The sequence below is a fragment of the Triturus cristatus genome, chromosome 1_1 (assembly GCF_964204655.1).
Source record: "Triturus cristatus chromosome 1_1, aTriCri1.1, whole genome shotgun sequence".
NCBI classification, from domain to species: Eukaryota; Metazoa; Chordata; class Amphibia; order Caudata; family Salamandridae; genus Triturus; species Triturus cristatus.
The window spans coordinates 915,932,965-915,952,538 of NC_140579.1; the positions used below are offsets into that span (position 1 = coordinate 915,932,965).

At 46.3% G+C, this 19,574-nt stretch overlaps 1 protein-coding gene and 1 long non-coding RNA gene across 3 annotated transcripts in view; one reads left to right on the forward strand and one right to left on the reverse strand.

Annotated features, from left to right (window-relative positions):
* Positions 1 to 4,804, reverse strand: part of LOC146871279 (uncharacterized) — a 106,579-nt gene extending 101,775 nt beyond the window's left edge. Inside the window, exons 1-2 of one of the 2 annotated variants that reach the window (XR_014959537.1) lie at positions 3,159 to 4,804; positions 621 to 759 (exon numbers count right to left, since the gene is read on the reverse strand). This is a non-coding gene — a long non-coding RNA (uncharacterized LOC146871279). Of the gene's footprint in view, positions 1 to 620; positions 768 to 3,158 lie in introns of both variants that reach the window. The other variant, XR_014959536.1, reaches the window with a different exon arrangement.
* Positions 1 to 19,574, forward strand: part of LOC146871278 (uncharacterized) — a 477,419-nt gene that overhangs the window by 215,747 nt on the left and 242,098 nt on the right. The window lies entirely within an intron of this gene.

Consider the following 19,574-nt stretch of genomic DNA (forward strand, 5'->3'; position numbering starts at 1 on the left):
TTCAGTCCTAGCAGCATCACATGGCTTGACTTCCCTTTCTGCAGCTAGAAAAGCTTTCAGAACCCTCTCCTTCCCCAGACCTTTGGCCAGCCCCGGCTCCAGCTGCAGAGCATGTGCAGCAGAGGTACAACTAGAGCCAAATTTCGAGGGGGGCTAAGAAAAAATTTCGGGGGGGGGCTGAACCTTTAAGCAATAGGCAGAGTGGAGCTGCAGGGGCTCTTAGAAGGGGTGAAACAACAGTGAGGCCTCATTAACATGCAAAAGACCTGTGAAGCTCTCGGGTGCAGCTGTGTGTGTGCCCGGGAAGCTGTCTCATTCCGAGCAGCCACACACGAGGGGGGGGGGGGGGGGGGGCTGAAGCCCTTTGAGTCCAATGGGTGTTGCGCACCTGATGCGCAGCACCACGAGGGGGGCCATCTTGTTGTAAGCAAATAACAAGGTGTAATGAACCCATTCCTTAACCTAATGTGATGAATAATCTTTCTTATGGAACATTTCAAGCAGTTTATCCTCTGACACAATGTATAACGTTGTGAATAGCAAAATATAACATATGCTGTGGAAAATAGGGATAATGAAATATAATATACAACTGAGCACAAAAATGTATAATAACTCACTGTAATATGACAACATATGTTTCTCCAGAAGCACCATTGAGAGTCGTATTTGGAAAGACAGCCTCAAGTATAGGTTCTGCTGTTTTGGTCAAGCCCCTCTCTAGGTTTCTGATGCAACATTTGTATTGCTTTGTAGTACCTAACAAACTCAAATAAAATAAAGAAACGTATGAGAATATGTCCCAGCATATCAAATAACATTTAGTACACAGCAACATGAGATCGGAGGTAAAAGTGCATGACGCAGGACAAGAATACACAAGGTGACCTGCTAATAAGGCCCTCTGTTGGGAAGGCCTATATTGCACTGTATGTGCACCTACTGTTCTGGTATTTACCCGCACTGTGAGGAACCCACTCACTTGTGCAAAGCTGTAAGTGGAAATAGACCAAAAGCAAACCAATAACAAACATATCTTTCAGCTACACAACACCTTTGAAACTATGCACACCTCTGCACCAACCACCACTTACACATCATGCGCGACTCCTGCAGGCTTCAGAGCACTTCTGAAGTGGTGAGACAATGCTTTTTCTATGGCCAGAAGGAGTCATCATAGAATCATCAGTTATCACACAGGAGCCGGGCATGTCTTCTAATACAAACCCAGACATTTTCCTATTTTAGTTTTTTGCAAGCTACAGCTTTACAAAAATACAGATAAGACCTCAGCGATCTCCAGGGACAATAAAGTAAACATTTTTTTTAAGTTGTGTCAGTTAAATGTATCACTACCTAAAAAAATGTTTAAATAATTAAGAAAATGCTTGAACAGGAACCTACTTCTGCAATCTTTAGAGGAACCCTATCTATGTTCCTCTACCAATAGCGTTGCACGCCATCACATTCTGCAAAATGCATTAACCCGTGTGAACTCAGGATGCAGATATAAAGAAAGACACGTTGCACTCGTGTGGTGTGTGGACTGACTGACACGATACAGCCAAGGAACGTTATGTGAAAACTGGCTTAAACAAAAGGTACCTCAAAGATAAAGGCAGCAGAGATATTTCGAAGCGCTTTGAAACATCTGCACTGGGGACAGTGGCACTACACAAAACTAAGGAATTAATAAATTAATCTATAAAATTGCCCATGAGCAAGATGAACATAGTGACAATAAACATGGCCTCCCAACACTAGCGGTAAATGGCTCTCTTGTTGCAATCAGGCAAATTTAGCCACAAAATGGGAGAATCCTTACATGTAGCGACTGACAGTAGTGTTGTGACTCAAGAACCTAAGTTTAGAACACGAAAATTTCTGATGCCAAAAAAAAGACATTATTTGAGTGGTAGTTTGTACCCTCCCGTCAACCCCCTCGCTTTAAAATTGATACTTGTCAAAACTCAGATTTTGCTAAAACAAAACGGGTTACTCTTTTCGGAGATCGCGAAATGATTCCTCGCACCTGCATTTGATTTCATTTAAGGGCATCTCTGTATTCGCCCAAAAGCCCTCCGTTACAGATATTAAATATCATTAATGTTTGCTTTTATGGTGAGAACCATGTACAGTCTGACGTTTTTTGGCCTTCTGGTGCAAACTGAACGGGGTCTGGCGCTTGCTTCGCATTTCGCAAAGCGACTGCTTTCTCTGATAAGGGGAAAGACAGTGCGGAGTGTGGGATCCAAGCTCACTGGATTTACCTTTCTGCAGCCGGTGTTTTAGCGCGCTCCTATGACAACCAGGAGATGCCTCCAAAAGGCAGTCACAGTCCAAATGATGGGGCATAAAACACACCAGGCACGCTCTGGACACAAGGCGTTCGTCAGCTTGATATGCGCGTTATAAGCATTTCCAATAGATACGTTTTTCTCTCTGCTTAACGGCAAGGCAGGTGATCAATTCATCTCTGTGCCTGACAATGGGACGGCCCGACAATGGAGCTGTCAAACTCGCTTCATTCCAGTCAGTAGGTGCCCCTTTCCCATCCTCCCACCGCACGCCACCCCCCACCTTTCCGCCTCGAGCCCCATTTTGCCATCTTTTCTCTCTTGATCTGGTTGTGTGGTGCGGGCTCGGTGTTGGGGCGGGTTCCCAGACCCTCGCTCAGGTGTTTCCGCCGGGCTGACCACCGTTTGCCTCACCTCTAGCTCATTCCACGGTGTCTGCGCAGAGAAAGTTGAGAATTGATCACCTGCCTTGCCGTTAAGCAGAGAGAAAAACTTATCTATTGGAAATGCCTCTAACGCGCATATCAAGCTGACGAACGCCTTGTGTCCAGAGCGTGCCTGGTGTGTTTTATGCCCCATCATTTGGACTGTGACTGCCTTTTGGAGGCATCTCCTCGTTGTCATAGGAGCAAGCACGGAGCCAAACTGGCAGAGTTCCCGCTCACCCTCACTCACTCACTCACTCACTCACTCTCCGCCCTAAAAAGCTGGGCGTGCCCCACTCCCCCCACTGCACACTTCAGGACGCCGCGCTAGCCCACGTGAGGCCACTCCGTCCCCCTAGAAGTGGGCCCGGGCAGTGGTAAAGAAGGCTAAGTTCGTAGTGGGCATGGAACAAAGACAAAAAAGACCGAGCCTTACCCATTCCTGGCGAAAGCCTGAAGTCCACTCACCAGGCAGCAGAAGCGGTGAGAGCTAGGGGCGGAGACGCACAGATGACGCGGGGAAGGCACACCTGCCCAGCCCTTGCACGCACCCCTGAAATATCACGTTCACCACCACTGACTGCCTCGCGAAAGAAATCCATAGGCCCAGCCCTGACAAAAACACGCCTCGATCTCTTGTCTTTATGGGGCCATGTGTTTCAAATTAGAAACACAGGGCCCCATAAAGATAAGAAAGTGCTTTGCGACACACACAAAGCAGGCCACCGAGCGGCTCAGAGGCGAAAGGGTGTCCCCAGAAAACCCTCATTTCCAATAGCAGGCCACTGTTTAGCATAAACGGTGACGCCAGCCAATTAAAATGAGGGGCGGGGCTTAAAGCCCTCTTCTGAGAGTCCTTGTTAACAATAAATCTCGCGAGCAGCGCATGCGCTGCCACGCCACATGAGACCTAAAAATGATAGTATGGCCGATGGGAATACCACGTGTGTACGAACAAACGGATTATGTCACTATCTTGTGTCTTTTGTTGTCCCCTGGCTGTGAGGTGGACTGATCTCTTGGAAATATGTTGAGAATCCCTGGGGGGCTGACGAATTTCTAAGGCTGGTAGGCAGGGCTAGGTGTAGTGCTTAATTTGAGCCAGTGAGCATCGGAATTTATGACAGTCTGCCACATGATGGCTGCTGTTACTCTAATTTACAGATGAGCACTTCAACAGTTGTTTATTAATATCATATACATTAAAAATGACTAAGGCCTGTCACCTAAGCCATTCATATAGCTTTGAGGGGTTGGGATAGTCTGAACCGTCACACTTGTACGAGTACCAACACAGCTACTAGCAATAACCATCACACTGTCATTGGCAGGGGCAATGGGTGGGGAAAGCTTCAGTGGCCTCCTAACTAGGGCCCTGGAACTTCATTTTTTACATATTAAGCACTGGCTGTATGTTATGGCACACAAATGTCAAAAGTTCATAATATATTGCTCCCAGAATGCATATAGTATTTTCCTCGTCTGTAAACATATTGGACCGTAAGAGGCCAGTCAGGGAGACTAGACTGCCGCTGGGCCGGGAAGACTCATGCGGCGTCACGTTTTGTACGAGACACGTCATCTCCTTATCTATTCTTATTGCATGGGGCAATGGCAGGGCAAAACCCAACCTGCCAGATTCTAAAAGCAGCAGTGTGCGTTTCTGGCACGCCGTTGCCCCCGTCCATAATTGCCCCCTTTGTAGCCTCATTGCCTGTAAGGGACCAGGCCTGTGTTTACTGCTCCCTGGCAGCGTGTAATTGCAGATTGTGATGGCAGTCAATTAAGGAATAAAGGGAGGGCCCTGCAGAGTATGGGCCAACACCAGAGGCGCTGGGGGCGATCTGCCTCCAGATGCAGTTCTGCACCGGCACCTGACGCTGCTGCCACCAGGCACTATACTTTGATGGGACTCTAACTGCACTGTTCAGTCGGCGTCATGTACGGTTCATGTGGCACGAACTGCACTTCATTTCATTTCATAAGGCTTTATTCGGAGCTTAAACACAAAGTCCATAAAAGCACATACATACAGACATCAAATACAATACCATAATAACCATAAGTTAAATATACAGTACAGAATACAAGAATAAAAAACAGTTAAAATATCATGCTGGTCCTTGCTTTGACAGCTTGTAGGAGAAAGGTAGCAGTAGAAAAACAGACATCAGGGTGGGGATTAAAAAACAACTTCATAGAATCATGAACATTTCGGATTCCATACTTCATAAAAATAGGTTTTAAGAAGGCTGAGCGAAAGTTACCATACAATTTACAAAACAATAAAAAGTGCATAGTGCTTTGTGCGGATGAGTGATCACATGGACATGGGCCAATCGGATATTTTTTAATACAGGGGAAGGCCACCAAATGGTGTACAATCCCCAACCTTAATCTAGTTAAAACAAACCGGCGGGAAGCTCTAGTAACATAGCTCAAATACGGTTGGTAGCCCACAGTCTCACTGTATCTTCCATAGAGCATACATATGGAAGAATTGCCACCAATCCTCTCCCGCCTCTCTGATTTATGGCTCATAGAGATGATCTTCATCTCACCCTTAGGCAAACTAGAAGCAACATACATGTCCTTTCTGATATCAAATCCATATATCTCTAAAAAACTATTGACAACAAATGTAATCCAGGGAATCTTCAAGTGGTCGTCCGTTAAAAAACAGTCTCGGATGATGGCTCTATTTAGGGAAGTCTCTTCCTTCGACCAGATGGCGCGCCATAACATTAATGGTTTTAAGGTAATTTGGTCCGAGAGATGTTGAATCCCAAGCTCTTTATGCGCCAGGTCATTAGAGGCAGATATGGGCAGACACAAAAGTCTCTTAAGAAAGAGATTTTCCTCCACTTGGAGACTCCGGGCCGAAGCGTAACCCCAAACCCCAGCACCATAAAGGGCGATCGAAAGACATCTCATTTGATAAATTGTTAACATGTCTTTGGTGTGTTTATCCCCAATTTTACTAGCAAACTTGAACTCCCCATGTGCACATTTAGCCATCTTGGCCCGGACATAGGTAATCTCACTGGACCAGCAACCATTCTTAGTAAAATTGATGCCAAGATAGTTAAAGGAGTTCACCGTTTGCACCTTATGCCCATCAATGAAATAGGAATGGGGTTTATTACGCCCCAGACCACATTCCATGATGTGGGTTTTGGATTTGTTGATCAGCAGCTTTCTGTCCTTGATGAACAGAGATAACCTGTCCATCAGACATTGAAGGCCAATAGGAGTCCTGGACAGGATCACGGCATCGTCCGCGTAAAGTAACGCCGGGACGTTAAAATCATTAATTTTCGGGGCATCTGCCGCCACCGTCTTTAGGGCAGAATCGAGTTCGTTAATAAAAAGGGTAAAGAGTAGGGGGGCAAGAACACACCCTTGTCTTATACCCCACCCAATCTTAAACTTAGGGGTACGCTCCCCACCCGGTCCATAGCGAACACTAGTACTAAGGTTGGAATAAAGTCGTGCCAGGAAATAAACGATGCCCTAAGGTGCCCCCATTTCAAGCAGTTTGGCCCATAAAATACTATGGTCCACCATATCGAAGGCACTGCTCAAATCTGCAAAGCAGAGATAGAGAGAGCCTTTCTTAGCCCTCGTATATTTCCCAATTAGGAGGTCGAGGTTGAGACATTGTTCAATGGTCCCTCGTCCCTTCCTAAAACCGTATTGGCCGTTAGCCAGAATGTTATTGGAATCGGCCCACTCTTCCAACCTGACCAAGAGCACCCTGCTCATAATTTTCACGGAGGAATCAAGAAGGGAGATTGGGCGATAATTCTTCACTTCACCCCTGTCTTCCTTCTTATAAATAGGAATGATGATGGATTCCTCCCAAGTAGATGGGACTCCATTGCATACTGCAGCGTTAAAAACATTTGTTAACAATGGGCCCCACAGCTCAGGGACTAATTTATACAAGTCGATTGGCACCCCATCGGGCCCCTGGGCCTTCCCACCGTTGCTTAAGATAATACTTCCCTGTACTTCTGCTGTAGAAATGTTCAGAGGGATGATAGGCCAATCATCTTCATGCACACCCCTCTGTCTATCTGAATCGAAGATCACAGAGAAGTGGGAGACCCAGTTTTCCTCACTGACGTTAGCCGTCAGTTCGGGCATCTTATCATTATTTAGGAACGGGCAGTTAACCGTATCCCAAAATAAAGAGGAATCTGAAGTAGCCGCTGCCTGATCTACTTTGTCCCAGGCCTCTTGCCTTAATTCGAACTTCCTGCGTTTAACTGCGGCATGATAGGTGGCTCTAAGTTCTCTAACCACGCTAATATCTCTTTGCTTGGCTGCCAAAGCGGCTTTAAGCCCCTTAAGTGCGATGGTACTAGCATGGTCAAACCACCCCTTTTGTTTAAATGACTTAGCCTTTCCATGTTTGGTAAATTTGTTATCTATAATATGGTTGATATTGGTAAAATTATGCACAACTTCATCGGTAACCTCCTCACTTTCTAAAATGGTAGTGATTTCTATCAAACAACTTGAGACAATGGAATTTGACACAAGCTCCGCTTTATCCCCCTTCCATCTAATTCTGGTTCCGTTCGGTCGATACGGTTCAATATTAGCAATGGTACAAATGTTAGGGCCATGCTTCTCCTTCCAGAGAAATGTCTCAATGATGATACAATTGTGATCGCTGAGCGCATTATCCACGACCACAGGGGTCAAACCCCATGAACTAAGACTAGAGGATATGCAAATAAAATCAATTACAGTATTTGCATTCCTTCCCGTAAAAGTAGGGATTATATCTCCAGAGGCATTTTTCGCGTTAACCAAAATTTCCAGATCATAAGTGGTCAGGATTTTATTCAAAGCATCCCCATAGTTGTTATGTGGGAAGTGGGGATCATCATCTACTAAACTATCATTAGATCCACAGACCCTTTGGGAGGAAAGGGGACAAACAGCAGAATTGAAATCTCACACCCAAATATAATCAAAATCGATATTAAACTCCATTATGATGTCAGCCAAAGCGGTCTCAAGAGCTAGCACTACCTGGTGCCTAGTTCTGTCAAATACATTGTTATAAAAGTTTATGAAAAGAATATTTCTCCTGATAAAGCCATAGAATCTGGGAATGGACCCCCACCAATACATGTTTTTTAACAATAATGGGAACATCCACTGAGATCAGAACCAGGAGCCCACTCTTTGCCCTACCCAAGGGTGACGCCACAGCTGGTAATTGATATGAAACAAACCCATTATAATTGATTAGATCCGTACACCAGGTCTCTTGGAAACAGATAATGTTAAAAGCATTGATAAACTCCAACCAGCCCAAGCAGGCGTCCTTAGATGAGAGACCTGCTACATTCCAACTAACAATTGAGCATAATCGGGGGTTAGAATTTTTAATGGGCGTAAAGCTCAATGAAATTGGTCCGCTGTGACCGTGCGGAACACTAGTAAGGGAAGAATATCCACCCCGATCGTCAGAAACCAACCTCCCGTCTTCACAGCGTCTGTTATCATTAATGGGATCAACAGTAGGGCTACAGTTGACACTTGATCCCGCGGGGTCAGAAACCCCCAATATTACATCGCCTCCCCCACCTCCTAAAGAAACAGCTTCATCCCTTGAGTTCTTCTGGACAGGACCCAGTCAGTCGTTGGAATCCAGTCCAATCAGGGACTGGAATCTATTGGACGTAGCAACACTAAAGGTAGTATGCAGGTTTAAATCTCTTACCCCCGCCCTAATATAGTCGGAATTAGGCTGGTTATATAAATGCCTATAAAAATAACCTAGGGGACGAAGGGAAATCCCTTGGTCTCGGTAGGGGAGAGAAGTGCCTCTTCTCAGAACAGTGGAGGCGAGATGGGGATTTCTAAAATTAACAACTATACAATCGCCATCACAGTTCTTGCGCGAGCTACCTATCCAATTAATTCTTCTGGTACTTAAAATTTCATCTGCTAGGGCTACTGGGAAACCACACTCCTGATGAAGCCAGTCCACAGTCTTATTTTTCATGGAGGCATGGGATTCACTATATGTATTATTGTATCCGGTCTCTCTATCTGGGGGGACATTGGTCAGGACTGCCACATAAGGTGCACAGTCCGGTGGTAAATCAGGCTGTGAGTTGACATTAATTTTGGCTTTTCCAGTACTATTTGCCACCTGGTTCCCTGTGGCTAAATTAGATAAAGAATTTCGACCTGTTCTCAACGGGGGGTTAGACACAATGGGTACCTTCTCACAAAGACCCCCAGAGGGAGGCATAAGGGTATTGGACATAACCATAGGGGTAATCTCACTAGCGCTCTTGGGAGTATGGCCTCCGACTTCCTTATCCTTAACTAGGTCACCTATACTGGGATTAATAAACAATTCCAACATACCTCCCAGTCTTACTTCTTCTGCATTAACCAAGTCAAGCTTAATCAATAGGGGTTTGACAATCCGGTCAAACTTGGCTTCTAAGGTACTGATTAGGAGATCGAATAGCTCACCATCTAAAGTGGCCGAGGTAGAGGCCGATACTAAATTAGGGTCACCCACAGCACTAGTTAAAGGTAAATCCACTCTCTTAATTAAGCGATTCGTCCCCCGCTTTAGTTGGGCATTCTTGTTATTATTCCTACATGCCCGTGGAACTCTCTGCGATCTCGTGGCCGTAGGACAAGGTAACGGTGGATCTGGATGTCCAACCGGACTTGGTTCTAGGTCAATAGCAGCCCCAGGTTTTAAACCATCTGAACGGACTTGGTCTGGAAGCACCGCCAAGATGGAGCTATCCAAGTGGTTGGGATTATTGCTGGCCGTGGGAGAGTTAGACGGGGAAATAGATAGAATAGATGGAGGGGAAGTAATATCAAGGGGCTCCACACGCCCCAATGACTTTCTGCGCTCTTGGTTGATTTTGTCCACCATTTTAACCAGATAATTATCCATGGTGGCCGTCGCAATGGCGTTTTTCGCTTTAGACATAGTAAACTCAACCAAACAGCCGTATTAATCCAGTAACCTAGTACAACAGACAGACTGGCGGGGTACCATATAGTGATGTTTAAACGCAAACCCGCAACCACACCCCCTCTTAAACTGGTGGCTAACCGCTAAAGGACACAGTTGTTAATACGACGATGGGAGGCACAACAGTCTTACCAAGGCAACGGAAGTGGTTTAATACCTTAGAGCTACACCCACACTACTGGGTCCAGCCCAGCCTCCTCCAGCCCCCTCCTGTCACAGACTGTCCGCCCTTTGTCCGGGCTTCGTCCTGAGCGTCCCGCGCGCGTCCCGCGCAGCGGTAATTGGGGATATATGAAGGGGGCAGGAACCAATAGGCGGGTGGGCGGGCCTCGTTACAGCTGGGAACACGCACGGACTCCTGGAAGCTGGAGTCCCGTGCGGCACCTTCCTCGGCCAAAGCAGTGGCGGCAACAGCATACACAGCCCCTCCAGGGGTAGCGGCAGCACAGTTCACAACTTACCCCCAAGGACGAAGCGGGACCCGCGCCAGCGGGTTCCGCGAGGTGTTTTAAGTGTTTGTAGGCGGGTGGGCGGGCCTCGTTACAGCTGGGAACACGCACAGACTCCTGGAAGCTGGAGTCCCGTGCGGCAACCTTCCTCGGCCAAAGCAGTGGCGGCAACAGCATACACAGCCCCTCCAGGGGTAGCGGCAGCACAGTTCACAACTTGCCCCCAAGGACGAAGCGGGACCCGCGCCAGCGGGTTCCGCGAGGTGTTTTAAGTGTTTGTAGGCGGGTGGGCGGGCCTCGTTACAGCTGGGAACACGCACGGACTCCTGGAAGCTGGAGTCTCGTGCCGCAACCTTCCTCGGCCAAAGCAGTGGCGGCAACAGCATACACAGCCCCTCCAGGGGTAGCAGCAGCACAGTTCACAACTTGCCCCCAAGGACGAAGCGGGACCTATTGCATGGGGCAATGGCAGGGCAAACCCCAGCCTGCCAGATTCTAAAAGCAGCAGTGTGCGTTTCTGGCACGCCGTTGCCTCCGTCCATAATTGCCCCCTTTGTAGCCTCATTGCCTGTAAGGGACCAGGCCTCTGTTTACTGCTCCCTGGCAGCGTGTAATTGCAGATTGTGATGGCAGTCAATTAAGGAATAAAGGGAGGGCCCTGCAGAGTATGGCCTCCAGATGCAGTTCTGCACCGGCACCTGACGCTGCTGCCACCAGGCACTATACTTTGATGGGACTCTAACTGCACTGTTCAGTCGGCGTCATGTACGGTTCATGTGGCACGAACTGCACTTCTCAGAACTGTGTTGGACTTTTAATGGGCAGGCCATGCTTCTGATGGGAGACCAAGAGAACCACCGCTTCTCGGAGGAGCTGACGCTGTAGTAATGAAACTGAGTTGGCCTTTGTGTTTTATATGGGCTGTGAGCATAGCTCCGTCCTAGACCTGCGGAGCAGGAGGCACTTCAGGTAAAACAAGGAGCACTACCCACCGTGGGCAGGATACAGATGCAAACCGGGCACTTACAAACGTTTTGAGGGGGCGGGGGCTATAATAACACGAGGCGTGTATCTTTATGTATGTGTGTGCACATACACACACACACACACACACACACACACACACACACACACACACACACACACACACACACACACACACACTCTCTCTCTCTCTCTCTCGAAAAACAAAGGTTAAAGTGATGATATAGCTATGTGAAATGCTCAGTAACAAGGTAATGTTTTAAACTCTAAAAAACACGGAAATTCACCTGTTATAGCTCTCCAGTAACTATAATTTGTTCTCTTTTAGGTAACTATATCTGGTGCCCCCACCATGAACACTGATATTATCTAAGATGTCATGAGTGATGTAATATGTAGGGTAATTAGCAGTGCATGGCGAAGGCATGAGTTAAACTTACCTTGGGGCAAGAGTTATAGTTACTCAAGATGACTGTAAGTATAACTGGTGAATTTCAGTGGTCTTTAGAGTTTAAATTGTTACCTTTTTACTGAAGTTTCACCTAACTAGAACGTTACTTTAAACTTTGTTTTTTCAGTGAATGTCTAGGTTTTTTAACGTAAAGTAACATTTAATTACCATATGTTCATCCAACCTTCGCCATGCATGGACTCCTTCTGTGCGTCGCGGGGAGTTGGCTGCGGGGCCTGGCCTGTGACCAGGCCCTGCGTCCAACCCCACGCTAAGCAGGGCGTTCGGTTGTGCATGGCAGGGATGGTGGCCACAGGGCCTGCGGCCTATCTCTACATGCAGCCAACCGCATGCTGTCCATGGCCTTTGACCATGCTCAGAGGGGTGTTGGCCACAAGGGCTGGCATGCTGCTGCATTCTGAGTTAGGATGTTAGATATAAGCAAGTAGTACATTTTATTGTTGTTCACTACCTATCACCACTTTATTAAAGTGGTCATAGGTAGAGAAATGTATTTATACATTTCTCTGTATTTTTTCACCACTTCAGGGAGAACTATTCATTTAAAAAAAATATTTTAAGTAGGACAGTACTGTGTAAGCGCTACTGCATAGACTTTTGTCTGCATATTTAAATATGTTAAAAATAGAAAATACATTGTAGTACACTATGCTTGTAAAATATAGTTTATTAAAGAGTATAATTAATTAAAACAAATTATTGTAAGTATTATGGTGCTCTCGAGAAAGTACTGTGGTACTCCATGCATTTTTTCTTTAATATATAGAAACTTATACATGCAGTTCCCTACCTATTACCCCTTTGGTAATAGGTAGGGGAAAATAAAAAACGTAATGCTTACCTATATCTGAAGGCTTAATGCAGAACACAACCAAAGTTTATCTAAAAACAACACAACTGCCTTTAACCCTACACCACTCCACTCCACTCTATGCCATTCTATGCTACACTATTACACTGTACGCCACTGCTCTGTACCTCACTCCACTCTAATGCTACTCCAGGTTATGCCATTCCACTGTATTTTCTTCCGCTCTACGCTACTCTTCTTTACCCCACTTCAGTGTAGGCTAGTCCGCTGTTCACCACTGCACTGTACAATACTCAACTCTATGCCAAAGGACTCAACGTTATTCCACTGTATGATACTACACTGTACCTCCATTCACTGTACGCCAGTCCACTCTACACCATAACACTCTATGGCACTTTACTCTATGCTACTCCACTCAACTCCACTCTACCCAACTCTCTTCTACACTATTCCACTGTATGTCAGTCCATTCTACCACACTCCATTCTATGCCACTGCACTGTACAACACTCCACGCTATTCCACTGTATGCTGTTCCACTGTACGTTACTACAGTCTACACCACTACACTGTACACCACTACACTGTGCGCCAATCCACTCCACAATTTTGCACTGTATGACACTCCACAACACTCCACTGTACTACACTCCACGCTACTTTACTGTACGATACTCCACTCTACCCCACTCCACTGTGATCCTCCAGTCTACACCACTCACTGTACGTTACTTCACTCTACGCTATTACACTGTACGCAACTCCACTCTCACCACACCACTCTCTTCCACTCTTTGCTATTCTACTGTATAAAACTATAATATAAGTCACTCCATTGTTTGTTCCTCCACTCTGCACCACTGCACTGTATTACACTATATCACACTCCATTCTATGCCACTCCATTCTTTGCCACTCCACTGTACTCTATTCTACTGCATGATCCTCCCCTCAATGCCACTACGCTCTACAGAACCCCACTGTATGCTATTCTGCTCTCCACCACTGCACTGTACATCACTCTACTGTACCCTACACCACTGTATACTATTGCACTGTACCCCACTCCACTGTATATACAGTCAGTACAGTCAATGACACTCCACTATACGCAACTCAGCTGTATGCTATTCCATGGGTGCTACTCCACTCTACGACACTCCACTTTACACTATTCCACTCCATGCCACTTCACTGTACGCCGCTCTACTCAACAGCACTCTAAGGCACTACACTCGTTAACACTCCATGCCACTCCACTATAGCACACTGTACCTCATTCTAATCTACTTTACCTCCCTCCACTGTACAGCACTGTATTCCACTCTGTGCCACTATACTATCCTCCACTCTGCAACAGTTTCACACACATCACGGCATACCACTCCACTGTACAAGTTGTCACTCCACTCTTTACTATACGTCGCACACCTCCATACACGTTCTTCTCACATCAATCTCCACACTTCTTTAACTATATCTCGTAACTCCACCATGCACTGTTGTGAGAAATTGTCACTTCAGGTAGATCTCATTAGTGTTATTATAGCTGCTATGATTTTATGAAGCAAGGGTATAATTAGTGCACGGAGAAAGGGCGAGTTATAGTTAATGTAGTATGGCAATTGATGCGAGAAGAATGGGTATGCAGGTGCACACCATATAGTAAATTGAAGGTGATGTGTAAATGCTAAATGTAAGTTGTGTTGTGTGGTGATTTAAATTTAAGGTATAATTAAACTTTTTCTCCCGCTTGTATAGTTTAAGTTGGGTTTGTATATAAAGAATAGTTTTCAAACGATAACACAGCCTTAACCTTTGCTGTTTTATTATTATATATATGTGTGTGTGTGTGTGTATATATTTGTATGTGTATTTAGATAAGATAGGGGGACTGAAATCAAAAGAGAATTCGAGGAATCGGCCTAAGCATTACAAACATTCTACTTCACTGAGGTAGTTCTTTAGGGCAGTGTTTTAAAAAGGGGAGAAAGGGGAGCATAGGTAGACCGGGAGCAAGTGCCAATAATATGTTGAGTAGATGAAATTAGTGGACCCATGAGGTTGCACACAGAGATTCAGGATTGATTTTTTTTAAACATCTGTTTATTGAGATTTGGAGTGTGTTGCAATTACAAACAATTATGGATACATTATTGCCACATCATTACAGGAAGTTAGCAGCGTTTAGGCTGTTTTGAAGATTTGTTGTATACGTGTGTTGGAAAACGAGGCAGCATCTGTGAGGCCTGCACAAATAACATGACTACATTTGTCCTTCACTGGGAACCAAACACCCAATTGTAGCGCCTGACTCTCAGAGGGTAGCGTTGCAGAGCAGTCTGAGGCTTACTCAAGGGAGGTGGTGTGGGCTAGTAATCGCCATTTGCAGGTGCACAAAAATAACACTCAATAATTGATTGTCCAGTCTGTACTTTGCTTTATAAAAGTAAGAGTACATTTATTAAACACACACACTACTCAATACCATGCACCAATTTACAAATATACATAAGCTGTTGGAATTACTTTGTGACATTGCATAACATCTCCACCCCTCCCGCAGGGGGGGTGGGGTCTAGAACCACCACTCCCATGTATGCACAGCAACTTGCCCCCAATGCAGTTAGTTGAACATAACCTGGAGCGAGGGCCCTGCGCACTGGCACCATCCCAGTGGCGACCCACCCCATTACCTCAACAAGCATTAAAAAGGGGTAAAACTGCCTTGGTGACACATGACCCTGACTAAGCATCTCCTACTGACCATAAAGTAGGCACCTCTATATCTTAAGGGCTAGCAGTCTGGGGTCTTCACCTAAGTGCAGCAGCAAGAATCCATGTTTACGCACACTTTAGAATGACAGTACTCATCACCTTGGTTGATCATTTGAATGCATTGCAATTACAGCCCCTTAGGGCATCACAGATGAAATCACAGGATTGCTCATATACAGCCAGACACCCTAGCAGGACTGTCTGGCCACATAGCCCCACTTGGCCTATGACATCTCCTTACACATATGACTTACAGTCCCTTCAAAAGAAGTACTCCTGTCAACTACACTTCTCCTGCAGTGTGCCTCTTCACTTTAAAAGGAATCACAAAAGCATGGGATTACGTAAATACAGCCAGACCCCCTAGCAGGAGGGTCCAGCAACATAACTCCATTTAGCTTAACATCACCTTACACAGGTACTTCACTTTACACATGTGACTTTCAGTCCACCTAAAAAGAAATAACCAATAGTAAATGCATTTCGGTGCAAGTACACCACTTCACCTCCAGGGGATGCCCTTCTCCAGACATCCCCAACTCAGCCCTTCTGCTGAGCCCTTGAGGGGTTATTCTTTCAGATGCCCCGTGAAACTTAGGGGTGGACTGTTCTTCTTTATGCTGGGGGAGACTGCGGTGCTCCTGCCGCCCCCCTGCACCCCTTTTCACAGATGAGGTTGACTCCCTCCTCTGGAGGCCACCAGGCACAAAAATGGCAGATTTCTTCGTGCTGGGGGAAAGACTGTGCTCCCCCAGCCGCTCCCCCAGCACCTTTTCACAAGTGAGGGTGGCCCCTCTCCTCTGGGGGCCACAAAGCACCAAAACAGCAGATTTCCACATTCCTGGCGAGGCATTATGGGGCACTTCATGCTCCTCTTTACCAGCCCCCGCCACTGGGAACACTCTCCTCTTCCCTCAGGGTCTCTGATTCAGCAGGGTGCTGTCTTCACTGGCTCCCTGCGCAAGCCTCTCGCCAGGCTCTCCTTCTGGGACTCACCAGCCCCCGCCACTGGGAACACTCTCCTCTTCCCTCAGGGTCTCTGATTCAGCAGGGTGCTGTCTTCACTGGCTCCCTGCGCCCGCCTCTCGCCAGGCTCTCCTTCTGGGACTCTGTTCTCCCTGCGCACAGGCCCCTGCTTCTGTGCACCAGTCCTGGGATCTTCTTCTGGTGCTGATAGGGTCCTGGGGGCAGTCAGGGGGTCTCTCCTTCCAACTGCCCATTGCGCCAGGCTCCAGCACCTTCACCCTCAGCAGACCACACCCCAGAGAGCCCTTCTCTTCCTGTGCAAGCACTTTTTAAAAGTTGAGTAGGGGGCTGGCATAAAGTCTCTGTTGGTCCTATCAAACAGCGACACATCACGTCCCTGCCCCTGCTCCCTCCTTCGTGTCCAGCCTCTGAGCTTGTTCAAAATGGGGTCGTCCAGGGTTTCTGGCCACATGTCTGAAGCCTCATCCCCCACGCTGCCTTCCCTCCTTAGTGCAGCCTGGTGCCTGGCACCCAGTGACAGCTGCTAATTGATGAACCTGTATCCCCTCCCATCTTCTCTTCGTGGAGAGGAGGCCCTAGCTTGTGGAAGAAAGGTTATCAATCCATCCAGCTGAGGTCAGCCCTCAGCCTGGGTCTGGTCCTGGCTGGCTCACAGAAATATGACAGTTCTGGATGACCCAAAAGCAGTACAAATATGACTTTGGACTCTGCAGAATACTTCTTTTCACCTCCAATACAATGGACTTTAGTGCATGTCTGGAAACTGTAGGCCTTGTGGAAGTTAATTTAGCCATGGGCCCCACATTCCCTTAGGGAAATAATGAAGTGAAAACACAGTAAGACACACTGACTTTCCCTGGCATGTTTCCAGTGTATAAAGCCTATTCCACCCAATACTGCATAAGTCCTGCCACACCATTCACTTTGTAGCTGCTCCTGGACTGCACACGCTAGGAATCTCCCCTGAGCTGCCCGTACACGTGTGCACACGCATGTACACATGTGTCTGCATGTAATCAGCCCGGTGTCCCTTACTCCAGCTGCTGCGCAGTGGCCTGGTCAAGCCAGGGGAACACCAGTAAAATCCCCATGCAGTCTCTTACATCCTGAGTTCACTGTGGGTGAGTCCCAACTTATGAGGCTCCCCCACAGTAAAAGCTCAACAATTAGGTGCTCAAAAATCAAAAAATCCGGGCGGCCCATAGTGTCAGAACCACCTTCTAACAACGTGTCTTACAGTTGCCACAGCTGTCCCTATATTGTATTATTCCAGCAGGCTTACAATGTCTGTGATTAAGTCCAGACTGATTTTTGCACTCATTTTGGGTCTTAAACAGATGATTGTTACAACAGGGTTTAACATAAACAATGGTAACTTCTGGACATTTGCCGGTGACTTCCTTTCTGGACATATTACAAAGTATCTATGGCGCGTGATTCCCCCCTTGAGTTACCAGGCACTATATCAGTTGAGTTGGCATTGTGCGCAGCATGGTGTATATAACCAACGGTTGGCAGGTGTGTTCCAGGGAGTTTGCACCTTGGGGTTTGTGTGGTGCATCATAATTATATTTGGCGACTTGCAGTCAGTCCAACTTGCCACAGGATGATACTACACTGTACCTCCATTCACTGTACGCCAGTCCACTCTACACCATAACACTCTATGGCACTCTACTCTATGCTACTCCACTCAACTCCTCTCTACCCAACTCTCTTCTACACTATTCCACTGTATGTCAGTCCATTCTACCACACTCCATTCTATGCCACTGCACTGTACAACACTCCACGCTATTCCACTGTATGCTGTTCCACTGTACGTTACTACAGTCTACACCACTACACTGTACACCACTACACTGTGCGCCAATCCACTCCACAATTTTGCACTGTATGACACTCCACAACACTCCACTGTACTACACTCCACGCTACTCTACTGTGCGATACTCCACTCTACCCCACTCCACTCTGATCCTCCAGTCTACACCACTCACTGTACGTTACTTCACTCTACGCTATTACACTGTACGCAACTCCACTCTCACCACACCACTCTCTTCCACTCTTTGCTATTCTACTGTATAAAACTAGAATATAAGTCACTCCATTGTTTGTTCCTCCACTCTGCACCACTGCACTGTATTACACTATATCACACTCCATTCTATGCCACTCCATTCTTTGCCACTCCACTGTACTCTATTCTACTACATGATCCTCCCCTCAATGCCACTACGCTCTACAGAACCCCACTGTATGCTATTCTGTTCTCCACCACTGCACTGTACATCACTCTTATGTACCCTACACCACTGTATACTATTGCACTGTACCCCACTCCACTGTATATACAGTCAGTACAGTCAATGACACTCCACTATACGCAACTCAGCTGTATGCTATTCCATGGGTGCTACTCCACTCTACGACACTCCACTGTACACTATTCCACTCCATGCCACTTCACTGTATGCCGCTCTACTCAACAGCACTCTATAGCACTACACTCGTTAACACTCCATGCCACTCTACTATAGCACACTGTACCTCATTCTAATCTACTTTACCTCCCTCCACTGTACAGCACCGTATTCCACTCTGTGCCACTATACTATCCTCCACTCTGCAACAGTTTCACACACATCACGGCATACCACTCCACTGTACAAGTTGTCACTCCACTCTTTACTATACGTCGCGCACCTCCATACACGTTCTTCTCACATCAATCTCCACACTTCTTTAACTATATCTCGTAACTCCACCATGCACTGTTGTGAGAAATTGTCACTTCAGGTAGATCTCATTAGTGTTATTATAGCTGCTATGATTTTATGAAGCAAGGGTATAATTAGTGCACGGAGAAAGGGTGAGTTATAGTTAATGTAGTATGGCAATTGATGCGAGAAGAATGGGTATGCAGGTGCACACCATATAGTAAATTGAAGGTGACGTGTTAATGCTAAATGTAAGTTGTGTTGTGGGGTGATTTAAATTTAAGGTATAATTAAACTTTTTCTCCTGCTTGTATAGTTTAAATTAGGTTTGTATATAAAGAATAGTTTTCAAACGATAACACAGCCTTAACCTTTGCTGTTTTATTATTATATATATATGTGTGTGTGTGTGTGTATATATTTGTATGTGTATTTAGATAAGACAGGGGGACTGAAATCAAAAGAGAATTCGAGGAATCGGCCTAAGCATTACAAACATTCTACTTCACTGAGGTAGTTCTTTAGGGCAGTGTTTTAAAAAGGGGAGAAAAGGGAGCATAGGTAGACCGGGAGCAAGTGCCAATAATATGTTGAGTAGATGAAATTAGTGGA